This window comes from Periplaneta americana, chromosome 15 (assembly GCF_040183065.1).
Source record: "Periplaneta americana isolate PAMFEO1 chromosome 15, P.americana_PAMFEO1_priV1, whole genome shotgun sequence".
Lineage (NCBI taxonomy): Eukaryota > Metazoa > Arthropoda > Insecta > Blattodea > Blattidae > Periplaneta > Periplaneta americana.
Window position 1 is genome coordinate 50,169,176 of NC_091131.1, and position 13,768 is coordinate 50,182,943.

General features: G+C 35.2%; 1 long non-coding RNA gene across 1 annotated transcript; it reads right to left on the bottom strand.

Annotated features, from left to right (window-relative positions):
* Nucleotides 1-718: 718 nt before the first annotated feature.
* LOC138714898 (uncharacterized) lies at nucleotides 719-9,510 on the bottom strand. Its single transcript, XR_011336105.1, has 2 exons — nucleotides 9,296-9,510; nucleotides 719-7,414 (listed from the first exon to the last, which is right to left on the bottom strand). It is a non-coding gene; the product is annotated as an uncharacterized lncRNA (long non-coding RNA).
* Nucleotides 9,511-13,768: the final 4,258 nt, after the last annotated feature.

A 13,768-nucleotide genomic window follows, 5' to 3' on the forward strand; every position in this document is an offset into this window, starting at 1 on the left:
TTCCCGTTGTAAATTCTGAAATTAAGACTGGACATAAAAGGCCCAATTCACTGGGAAAGAAATATATATGTCTCATTGTATATTTAGAGCCTAGATTTTCTCATAGATGTACAAAATATATGATATTACATCACTAGCCGCACAAAAAAGCTCTGTTTTATACGGGTTATGTCTTTAGTACCTAGCCTACAACCTTTTTTAAGTCCAGTCTTCAAATATTTTAAGTTTCCTTTCGTAAAGGGTGAAGACCACATAACACCCCTCCAGTTACTTTCATGGGTGCGTCTGAAGGAACGAAGAACAATACATTCACTGTCTCTTCTATTTAGAATCATGGATACTTCTACTCCGAATTATCTGTTATCGCGCTTTCAATTTCTTACAACTATTCGAAACCAGCATCAAGCACTTCTTTCTATCCCTCATCATAGAACGTCTCTATACTCATCCTCCTACACTGTAGAAATACCACGTCTCTGGAATTCGTTACCTAATGATGTCAGGGACTGCCGGACTTTATCAAAATTCAAAATTAAATTGGAAAATTTTGTCTTGTTTAATGCTTTTTAGGTATTGCTAGAAGTGTTGATTTGTGTTTTAAAATCGCAAGTTTCTTGTTTATGTTAGTTAATTATGATACAATTAATTGTACTTAATCACTCATTTAAAGTTTGTGTGACTACAACCTGTGTATATTTTTGTGTGACTTAACTTTGTTTATAGTGTTTTTTTTTTTCCTTTTTATTTCTGTTATTGTATTTGTATTTCTGGTGGTGTGGAAGAGAAGGTCTGATGGCCTTAACTACACCAGAATAAATAAATAAATAAATAAATAAAAAGATAAAGAGGTCTGTCAGTGGAGTTCCTTAAAAGGTTTTCACGCTGAATATTAGTCTACTATATTTCTGTCAATTATTCTGGCAGCACAAGGAAGTTCTATTTGTTCTTGGAAGTGTGAAACACAGAATGAATAAGCCCAAAGTCACTAATGTCACTTCTCAATGAGAGGGTCCTTTTCAAAATGTGCTTAATGCAGTTTCTGATGAAGCTGAGTTATATACCAAATCAGGTATTCTGAGACATTACTAAATGTAGTAACTATGGGTATAAATTTTACCATTTTCCCTTATAAAAATAAGACTCTGCGTCTAAACTACTTAATGTATGATATTCAGTATCAGAATATATCTAATGCAAAGAGAAAATAATAAGAATGCATGTTTTAAGGGCGTTAGAGACGCACGTGTTTTCATTTAGTAATGAAATAGCGTTTTCAAACTTCAGCAAGTCTTTCTACAGTGTTATTTTGTTAAGGAAAAAATCTGTTTCCCTAACAGAAGCGAACATTGTTTACACATACTTATTTCAATATTGGATTTGTTTTTATTTTCTTTAATTATTTACTTATGTATTTATCCATTTATGTACAAAATAAAAGAAGGAAATTTTTAAGAAACTCAATGTTGCATTTTTCGACATTACAACAGCAATAGCTGCTACCGGTAACAATGAACTGTGGCGGTGGTCCTCTAGGTTAAATACATAAGTTACATCACATTCCTGTTAGAGATTCATTTTTTCGCAAAAGTTTAATAATACAATTTCTTATATTATTACATTATACTATCCTGTAACACAATAAAGTGAAAAGGAACGACGAGGATTTGAGCCTGAGAAGTTAACATCTGAAGTCAGACGTTGTTCCAATTGAGCCAAGGAGGGCACAAGTAAAGAAACGTAGTAATATGCGGAAAAATTGGCCCAATACCCCCCCCCCCCAAGACGTCCTGATGATTTGAGGAAGCTCGTCCAGGACATGTCCACTCGACTGCAAAATGTGATCGAGATTGGAGGAAGATGGACTAAATATTTAATCGTGGCTTTTGGTTTGGTTTTTTAACGTTTAATAAGGCAGACGCCAGTATGGTTGTTTTGTTTATGTCACGAAAGATGTTTTTGTTGAGTACGATATTATTTTGTCTTTCTTTTTGTCCATTTGGAGCCATAATATCATAATAAATAATGATAAAGTGATGACATAAAGCATTCATGAACCTGACGTTAATTAGGCCTACTAAAACAGTTGTAAAAGAGAGAGCAGCAATTGTATTTTCTCCATATCATAAAAACAAAAAAAAACATAAACAGCACTCCGTGGTATTCGAACGCAAGACCTTACGAATACCAGCCCGCAACCCTACCATTACTCTACAAGTGTACTGTATAGAATACTTTAATTATAACTGTATATAGCAGGCATCGTGGTCCAACAATTTGTAACATCGCCTGTCTCCGAATTGTAGCAAAGATACCTGAAGGGAACTTAGTATCTAGAGAGTGGCCACTTTTTCTTTTGACAGCTGTATATCTAGCAGAGTTAATATTAGTTTAAATAAATATTTGTATGTTATATTACTTTTTCGTGAAATTAAATAATAGTGCATGCTTACGATTGTTAATATTCTGGCGTGAGAGACGTGGTAACATGTTCAGCAGGATCCTTGCAGCTGACAGTACTATGCACAAACGTACAGCTAAGCTGAGTTCAAGCTCCTTGTCCATAGGTTTCCTGCCGAGCGGATGACAGTTCAGTACAGATATTCGGTAGACACAGTGTCATTTTAAGTGTTTCAACTTACAGTATCATTCACAGTTCAAGAATATCATATGTTATTAATTTATGGAAAAAGTCGTCATAATTCAAGTGCAGCAAGAAAGATGTACCACCAACGTTTTTCGCAAAGAAGGTTATTTAACGTATACGAACTTTTATAGTAGTTTCTCAACGATTATTATAAATTGGGAGTCTCTTACCCCGTTTCGAAAACCTCACAACCAGAAATTTATTTAAAAATGATACTGCTTTACGGAATCGGGAGATATTAAGATTTTGCATTAGAAAAAAAGTTCGAGTGATTTTGTGCAGTAAAATACTATTGTTTATTTTTAGAGGTACAATAAAAATGGAGCAATATTGTTAAATAAAATGTAAATTTAGCTTAATGTTCTATTAATTAGATTGAAAGTTTGTATTTGCTTCTCGTTTTATGTAAACAACAGTTGTCCTAGTCCGTCTCTGCATTAGAACAGAGAATCATTCTGTTTTGTACCGGATGTCTGTACCGCTTGAGGCATACTGAGTACTTGTAAACCCCTCCTCCAAATTCAGTAACATTGCCAAACGTCTAATACTATGAACTTTAATAAATAATTAGTTAAATATTGCAATTAGAAAAAATATGTGGGGACATTTTTTTTCCTTATGACATGAATAATTATCAGTTAAAATAATGGCTCTTACCCCTTAAAAGCTGTAGTGTTTATAATATTCAGAATATTCAATGATGCTAGAAACTACAAGGCTACCGTGAAAATTGGCACAACATATTATTATGAACTTCTTGCACCATTCGAACTACAGTATATCATCTCAAGTGAATCGGGCTTCAACAAATGTTATTTCTCTCAAAATGATAAATTTTATTTACTTTCACCCTCCTAGTCTATATCTTTTGGGCTAACACCTGCTTTGAATTGTACAAAGAGAACGAAAATGTATAATAATAATAATAATAATAATAATAATAATAATAATAATAATAATAATAATAATAATAATAATAGTAATAACAATAATAATTATAATAATATACTGGTATAAATATAACGATTTAATTATTATATTATCAGTGACCGAATTGGGTCGGTATCAGCTGGTTAGATTAGATTAGATTTTAGATTAGATTTATTTATTTAACCTGGTAGAGATAAGGCCGTCAGGCCTTCTCTGCCCCTCTACCAGGGGCCATACCAGCTGGTATGGCATAGCGGAAATAAAATAAGATACCGGTACCAAAAAGCATACCGGTAGTAAATATTTAAAATTGACTGCTATTTAGTGAAGCTGATCACACAATCAATTATGCTAACAAATGGTGTCGTCATACTCTGTACCCTCTCATAGACATGGGTGCAGTAGTACAACGCGTGATGTATTATATTTAGTTTGCGCCTGGGAGCAATGCCTTATTTAAGAAATCCCCAAACTAGTTGTATCACAGGAAAAGTCTGTGCATACCGGCAGTAATTTATTTCCAATTCGGCCACTAGAAATAATAATCGCAAAGTAAATCAGAATCTTCTGTAAACTACTCAAATGTGTACCAATATACAGGGTTGAAGTGAAATAACGTTAAAGATTGAAAGGGACGGTACGGTACACGTAAATGAATAGAAAACTTATATTATGTTTTGTGATGAAACGGACGGTTAATAAGAAAATTAAATTTAAAGTTTCAACAGTCCGGCAACATCGCCGCTAACACACTCTACTCGTGACACAGATGTAAGAGGTGAATGAACTTGGTGTGTGTCGGTAAGTGGGGTGCTCTCTGCCAAGTTGTTGTCACTTGCTCTCATCGTGCAATGGCTTGAATTTAGAGGTTTTCAAAATTAAATTTACACGAAAACCGTGCACGTTATTGAAACACGCCAGGTGAATAAATTGTTCTTTATTAGATTCCCTATCAATATGGACAAAAATCATGATCCTACTTTCAATAGTTACCGAATAAGTGATTGCTAAACATTCGAGGGAGGAAAAAAACTTTTTATGAAAAAACTATTAACTTTCCACCAATAGGATATAACAGTTTTTTGTTACATACAACATAAGTTATTCGCTCTGGAAAACTGCAAGGTTATTTCACTTCCACACTGTATAAAATATATGTTGAATATTAATTCTCCCCTAACTTGAAACTTTCTCCGTTCGGATGGCAACTTGTTGATTGGACATCTCAGATAATCTTTTCATATTTGAGGGTAAAGAAAATGAGAATATTTGTTCTCACTATAAAGGGTCGATATGTATAATCTTCCACAATTTCTTAATGTATTTCAGTCGAATTCATCAATCTATTTATACTGATCTCTTCTTCCAGCATATTCTCAATACTGCACCAATGTCTTTAAGTTCTTATATATTCCCACATATAGTGTATATTTTTTTTTCTAGGGTATCTTATAACGGATCTTGATATCATTCTTCCTATAACTTTTGCAACGCTGCACAATTCTCAAGAAGCTCTTCTGTATTCAATTCACATTAGTGTCGCTCCACACTTGTGACACTGTTCCCATTTTTCTGAGAATAATAACATAGCTGTGCAAATCCCAATGTGTTCATCTGCATCCGCTCACATGTATCGTATCACACATCTCATGCTAATGGTCCTCCTCCTAAATACTTCCCAATGTCATCGTGCCACTCTATATCCCTTACACTACACAAGTGATACCAGTCCCATTCTTCAGACACTTTCCCATTACTGCATCACTCTTACTGTACTCCTTCATTTCTAGTTCATAGCAGCCCTCTATAACACAAATGATTCCAGTACAGTACAATTCATCCCAGCACAATTTATACTGCCCTCCTTCATGTTCATGTAGTGCGGTGCAACACGAGGTGTTCTGGTTGCTTCCCAGCACTATTTTACTGCCCTCCTTCATGTTCATAATAGCGCGGTACAACACGAGATGTTCTGGTTGCTTCCCAGCACTATTTATACTGTCCTCCTCCATGATCATGTAGGCGGTACAACAAGAGGTGCTCTGGTTGCTTCCCAGCACTATTTATACTGTCCTCCTCCATGATCATGTAGGCGGTACAACACGAGGTGTTCTAGTTGCTTCCCAGCACTATTTATACTGCCCTCCTCCATGTTCATGTAGGCGGTGCAACACGAGGTGTTCTGGTTGCTTCCCAGCACTATTTATACTGCCCTCCTCCATGTTCATGTAGGCGGTGCAACACGAGGTGTTCTGGTTGATCCCAGCACTATTTATACTGCCCTCCTCTATGTTCATGTAGGCGGTACAACACGAGGTGTTCTGGTTGCTTCCCAGCACTATTTATACTGCCCTCCTCCATGTTCATGTAGGCGGTGCAACACGAGGTGTTCTGGTTGATTCCCAGCACTATTTATACTGCCCTCCTCTATGTTCATGTAGGCGGTACAACACGAGGTGTTCTGGTTGCTTCCCAGCACTATTTATACTGCCCTCCTCCATGTTCATGTAGGCGGCACAACACGAGGTGTTCTGGTTGGTTCCCAGCACTATATTACATCCCTCCTCCATGTTCCTGTAGTGCGGTACAACACGAGGTGTTCTGGTTGCTTCCCAGCACTATTTATACTGTCCTCCTCCATGTTCATGTAGGCGGTACAACAAGAGGTGTTCTGGTTGATTCCCAGCACTATTTATAATGTCGTCCTCCATGTTCATGTAGGCGGCACAACACGGGTGTTCTGGTTGATTCCCAGCACTATTTTACTGCCCTCCTCCATGTTCATGTAGTGCGGTGCAACATGGGTGTTCTGGTTGATTCCCAGCACTATTATACTGCCCTCCTCTATGTTCATGTAGTGCAGTACAACACGAGGTGTTCTGGTTGCTTTCCAGCATTATTTTACTGCCCTCCTCTATGTTCATGTAGCGCAGTGCAACACGAGGTATTCTGTTGCTTCCCAGCACTATTTTACTGCCCTCCTCTATGTTCATGTAGCGCGGTGCAACACGAGGTGTTCTGGTTGCTTCCCAGCACTATTTATACTGCCCGTGTCAGTAGATTTACTGGCATGTAAAAGAACTCCTGCGGGACAAAATTCCGGCACATCCGGCGATGCTGATATAACCTCTGCAGTTGCGAGCGTCGTTAAATAAAACATAACATTTATACTGCCCTCCTCTACGTTCTGCAACACGAGTTGTTCTGGTTGCTTTCTTCCTAAGTTTAGTTTTTTTTTTGGTAGGTTATTTTACGACGCTTTATCAAGATCTCAGGTTATTCAGCATCTGAATGAGGTGAAGGTGATAATGCCGGTGAAATGAGTCCGGGGTCCAACACCGCGAAAGTTACCCAGCATTTGCTCATGTTGGGATGAGGGAAACCCCGGAAAAAACCTCAATCAGGTAACTTGCCCCGACTGGGAATCGAACCAGGGCCACCTGATTTCGTGGCTAGATGCACTAACCGTTACTCCACAGGTGTGGGCCCTAAGTTTACTGTAATGTGTGTTTAATGAATGTTTGACTGAAATTTAGTATTGACTGAAATTTTGTTTTGCAGAGTAGGTTTTTCATACTCTGCTCTGCCGGTACTAGAATTTTGGATACACTGAAAATTTAGATTGATAAATTTATATATTTATATAGATAAATAAAAGGAGTCCTCTTGTGCCGGTTGGTCGGGCAGGACTTTGCGCTGGAGTCTCGTGCCTGGTGGTCGGGCAGTTCATATCGCTGGAATCTTGTGCCTGATGGTCTGGTGGTTCTTGGCGCATGCCCCTGTAGAGGACGTGGCGCTGGAATCCGTGCCGGTTGGTCTGGCAGGACTTGGCGCATGTAACTGCAAACATTAACCACTTAAAGAACTAACACCACATAATATGCTTCTCAATGTTAAATTATAATAGCAAATAATACAAGTCTCATTACTGGTATAATAAAATATTTGATATGCAACATTCTGGAAGAAAGTCAATGCATCATTTAGGTACGAAATAGCTCCTTTCTCTGATGTTAATCATAGCAGGCACAAGGCTGTGCAATTATTAATTTCCGTGTTCTGTAAGTTAAAGTTTATACTGAAATGATTTAAGAAATAATTTTGATGTCATGACTCCGCACAATTCTGGAAGTGGCTTATATATGGTCACACTGTCACGTGAATGGCTACAGCACGCTTTGTGAGAACTCGCTTCTTCATGGGCTATAGTCTGTTGCTGGCTTGAGACGAGAATCTATTGAAGATAAGAGACATGGAGGACAAACAATAGTGACTGAGAAAGGCAATGAAGAGTGGAAGCCATGACTGAAAAGGACCCAACTTTGATGTTATTTTAAAGACAGAGTTGACTCTAGTCATTAGTTAGCCAAGTATTTCAGCAATCCATGTACGCCTCAAATTACAGAAATATCTTCATTAGGAGTGTAGAACAGAAACATGCGAGAGAAATATTATTATTGTAAGGCATACTGTACTGTTTCAACGGATGTACTCTAGAACAATGAGAGAGGTGGCGAGATGACTTACAAAGTAAGATAAATAAACGTCTTAAGATAAATTTACGTTGCATTTAGAAACATAACATTGAACATAGAAAAAGAACAGCAGTTTAAGATAAAAAATAATAAAATTCGATAAATTCATCTGCTTTTAAGAAAGTAGTTTCTCAAACATGAACTCTACATTCACAAGCTGTTATCATTTTCAATTTGTCTATTTTGATGTGATGGCAATCATAGACTACAATAAACTTATTTTGTATAAATAATAATTTGCAAGTGCCATAAACATTTAAGAACTCCTTTGGAAGCTCGAGGTATTTTTCTATTATATTGACCCAAACGTGGCCTACGCTCTACGAAAAAAAAAAAATACAGTTTTAGCATTCCATCATTACGTGCATATTTTTTAAATATATATTTCATTTTGTGGAATTACAACCAGTTGAATTCAACTGTGTAAAAATGGATTCAGTATCCGCGACTGACGTAATTGCTTTGCGTTTTTTTTTTTTCATAAAATACTGAGTAAAGTTATTGTTTAAAATTGTTCGAGCTTAACTCCATATCTACAGAAACAAACTCACAATCATTATTTTTGTCGTATTATAGCGCATGTAGCTGTATTTTCCATGAGTTTTAAATATGTTGCAAAAAATATACATTTTTTTGTCAAGTGATGATTATAAATTGAGTTTCCTTATAAATCCGCCGATTTTATCTCTGGCTATTATAATGATAACATCTTGGCTTGCAAGCTTCCATTCAATGTATTTAATTGATCAAAAATATATCAGCAACGTAAGTCAGTCTAAGAACCCAAGGAGAAGTGCAAAATTGGTTTGCATATTTCCATTTCTCGTCTTGCAGGTATCGATATATTAGAAGTTGAGTGGTGTGACCTAATTTTGAGTAAAATTATCGTTATTTTCGATTTTACAGGGATTTCTATATTTCGAATTGAGTGGAGTACCGGTACGATAGTAGGGAAGTCGCAAACAAATGTCTAACCGAAAGGTGTCGCACTTTCATAATGTTTAGGAACCACTGCTTTTGAATATAGGTAAGCAAATTGTTCTGGCATTTATCATTCGAACTCGAGCTGGAGGAAAATACATATATAGGCCTAACTTACAACTCTGATCTTCAGCGAGAACTCATTACGAGGTTATGGCCAATAAATAGGCTACCTCATTATTATATTATTATGTTAGCGTTTTACCGTGGCCAAAATGATGTCCAGCATTTAGGCCTACTGGTACCTAATACACTCCAAAATGTCACATCCCTGCCAACAATTCGCAATGACTTGAAGTAGCTACTACTTTACTCCCACCGTTGATCGCCTTGACATTATACTTGCGTTTCCGCTTTGAAACTCAAAGAAATGAAGATGGAAATGTCCAAGAAAAGCATTTGGCATAAAATCCATTCTGAGGGAAGTTTTATAAACCGAGATATTTTTGACAAGTTAACTTCATTAGTTATTACGTTGCTTTCAATGTTACATACTTTGCGGAGTATGTTTCATTATTATGGAAGCAAATAAGTTTCAAAATATCTGTTATTCTGTCTAGAAAATAAATCTGAAAAATCTCTATTTAATCTTAATGAACTTAGTCCGCAGCATTTGCTGCACGAGCCACTAGTTAAAATATATTCTTACTGCAAAGAGGTCAAATAGAATAATAGTTGAAACAAAGTCTATAGAATAGTGTAAACAATTTTTAATAGTAAATTCTTACTTTAATAAATCATTACACATCCTACTCTTTAGTAAACTTCCTCTTACGCAATAAAGAAATTTTCCAACTACTTTGGCCATACATACTGTAGTATAAACACCCGCAGAAAGAAAATATTCATACACCATTATCAAATTTATCATGCCATAAAAAAGAAGCAAATTGCATGACAATAAAAATGTTCAGTAGTCTTCCTGAGAACATTACAAATCATAACCCAAACCCTGCATTATTTAAGGTGAAGTTAAAAAATTACTTAATATCTCACAATTTCTATTCTTTACACGAATTCTTCACATTTCACAGTACTGTGTAATATTAATTTAATAATATTATGTGTATATTTAATACACTATTAAATGGTAGCAGTACTGCATTGTATAAAATGTTATTGTGTTAATTATGTATATATTTCCTATTTGCATTTTCATGCGTTAGACACAATAATTGAACCTGTTCTTTATTTTAGCTGTAAAGCAACTTTAAGAATATTAGCCCCAAATATGTCTCAAACACCCTTAATCTTTGTTCCTCTCTCAAAGTGAGAGCCCAGTTTTCACAACCATACAGAACAATCGGTAATATAACTGTTTTATAAATTATAATTTTCAGTATGCAAATCTAGTCTTTCAGGCGAAGCTCCCTGTAAAGCAGATTTGAATAATTTGAAATTATTCAAATCTGCTTTACAGGGAGCTTCACCTGAAAGACTAGATTTGCATATATATACGTTACTGTGTACGTTAACATAAAACCACAATTCCAAGTCACACAGAGTTTGTGTGCACTCGTTGTGGGTCTCTGGCGTTTCGTCAGCCCACGCGAGTTGTGTGGATATAAAGGGAAAAGTTGAGACGGTGTCAGGTGGAGTTCCCGGGTAGCTCAGTAGTAGAGCACTGGTACGTTCAACCAGAGGTCCCGGGATCGATACCCGGCCCCGGAACAATTTTTCCCTTGAAAATTATTATAATTTTAAGATTTTTCGAAAGCAGACTAGATGATAGAAGTTTCTCAACCATATAATAACAGGCATTTCCCATATTTATTCAGCATTTAATTTCCTCTCGAGTGTCATTTACATTTGTTACTGTTCCTCCAAGGTACTTGAATTTTTCTACCTTTTCAAAGGATAAGTTTCCAATTTTTATATTTCCATTTCGTACTATGTTGTGGTCCCGAGACATAATCATATACTTTGTATTTTCGGGGTTTACTTCCAAACCTATCTCCATACTTACTTCAATTAAAATTCACGCGTTTTCCCCAACCGCTTGTGGATTTTCTACTAACATATTCACGTCATCCGCATAAACAAGCAACTGATGTAACCTGTTCAATTCCAAGCTCTCTCTATTTTCCTGGACTTTCCTAATGACATATTCTAGAGTAAATTAAAAAAGAAAAAGCAGACAGTGCATCTCCTTGCTTTAGACCGAAATGCATAACACTAACAAAGATATTTGATAAAAGAAGAGTGTTTAGAAACAAACAGCAGCACACCCACTGGGGGACTACTCGGGGTCAAGCTTCCTAAATTATGATGATGATGATGATTATTGTTATTATTATTATTATTATTATTATTATTATTATTATTATTATTATTATTATTATTATGATAAGAAGAAGAAGAAAACAGAAAAAGAAAGAAAAAAAAAGAAGGCGAATGCTTTACAAGTCTCTATTAGTATCTACAAGTATTATTGTGGGAAATGTGTGATGTTTGAAACAGTTTATTTTTAATAGTATAGTATAGTATAGTATAGTAGTATAGTATATTAGCTGTCATTATAGCAAAAGCTAATGACATAGGTTTCTATTTGGATAAATTTTTAGATTTTGGAAAGCTCAAACTTTCGATAATGTTCTAAGTTATGTAAATTTTATTTGGACAATATTTAGTAGCCATAAACTTTCCCAGCCAGCCAATCACATACAGCGACGCTGTCTGTACTTCTGAGTCCACCTACGCTTTGAGTACAGCTTTAATGTTCGTCTGAATATGAATAGCTTTCCCATGGTTATATTTTAAGGTGTGCCACTGGAAACAAGTAAAAAATGGTAAATATGAACTCACCAAAATTGTTACAGGCGCGGATGTTTCTTGTCCTCTTTTCTGTAAAGGAAAGAAGTGATAATCTGTATTGCAATTCAAGTCATTAAATCATTTGTTTAAAGTCAGTCAGATAACACTAATTAGGTCGGATGTCTTTGTTGAAGTGTTAGCTGTCATATCCAGGTATAATCATCTCCTCTTGCGCTTCTGTAATAATAATAATAATAATAATAATAATAATAATAATAATTTATTTATTTAATCTGGCAGAGCTAACGCCAGTAGGCCTTCTCTTCCGCCCAGCCAGACTCTAATTCTAATTGAATACAATTGCTTACATAGTTATTACATTAATATCTAGACCATAAAACAACATGAAAGTAAATAATGAAAGTTAGATAAGTAATGTTAGTGTGACAATAATAAACATTGGTAAGAAATGGTTATAATAATAATAATAATAATAATAATAATAATAATAATAATAATAATAATAGTAATAATAATAATGATAATAATAATAATAATAATAATAATAATAATAATAATAATAATAATGAGAAAATTTAAATATTTATCTGTGATATACATAACCATTAAAACATTGAGAAACCTGAAACAGCTATTATTGTTAACAAGAATTGTTAGAAAAATATTTCGTTAGTCTATTCTTAAATGGGTTTGATGTCTGACAGTCCCTGACATTACTCGGTATGGAATTCCAAAGTCGAGGAACAGCCACAGTGAAAGAAGATAAATACTTTTGTTTTTGTTAACCGAGATTTACATGTATTATTTGCTTAATATCTTTTGTTTAGTGTTGGATGGTAACTGTTTAAATTTAAATACCATTATTATATGTATTACTACTGTTATTTTCATTTTATCTACTCTGTAATTACATTGTTGAGTGGATTAAATAAATAAATAAATATGAGGATGTTCGGTGGGAGGGAATGGATAATATTGAGGAGTGTTGTGATCGTGTGTCTAGGTTATGATGGGTGGATAAATTTTGAAAACGAGACGCAAGATAGGCAGGAGTGGAGAAATGAAATATGTGAAAGAGAAGGGAAAGACAGTGGATTTTCCTACGATCTTCTAGACGGAGCCAGGACAACATTTCGAGGGATGGTGTAAAGGTGCGTACACACTTAGCGAACGAACAACGAACGAATGATGAAGCAAAACTTCGTTGTTCGTTCGCTGTTTGAAGCGACGTACAAATCATCAGCAAATTGTCAGAAAACATTCACATTCGCTGATTATCCGCTATAAAGGCAGACGAAAATATAATTATAGCAAGTGCAGGCCTGTTTCATAAACACAGTAATAATATTAATTAATAGTATTGCAGTCATGAAAACAATTTTATTAACCGACTAAATTCTGTTTCATAAACGTTTTGCACGAGTCATAAAATACGTACAGTAGCCAGATGATTTGAGGTTAAGGCTGACAAACATAACCAAGTTGGTCTGCACTCTACAGCTATTTATATTATCCTCTCTGTTAACAGTTGTTGAATGAAATAAGTTTTGAAGTGCTATGTTTAATAGCAACAACAGAGTAAATCGTACTATGTGTAAAGGTTTGGGAGACATTTATTTCAGATAAGATTGTAAATCATTGCAACTCGAAGTTATTGTTTGTTATTTGATTCAGTTGATTTACGAGTAAAAGAAACAATTTGATAAATCTAAAATATTGTGAACAGATATTTATCATTCCTAATTGTTCACGTCTCTGCTGTTGTAAAGTTTGCAACTCCAAAAACAGTGTATCGGTGACAGAAGCGTGTGTGTGTGTGTGTGTGTGTGTGTGTGTAAAACTTGCACCTCGTTGTCTAAAGAAGTACCGTATGAAAATATTAAGCAGTAAAAACTTTTGATGA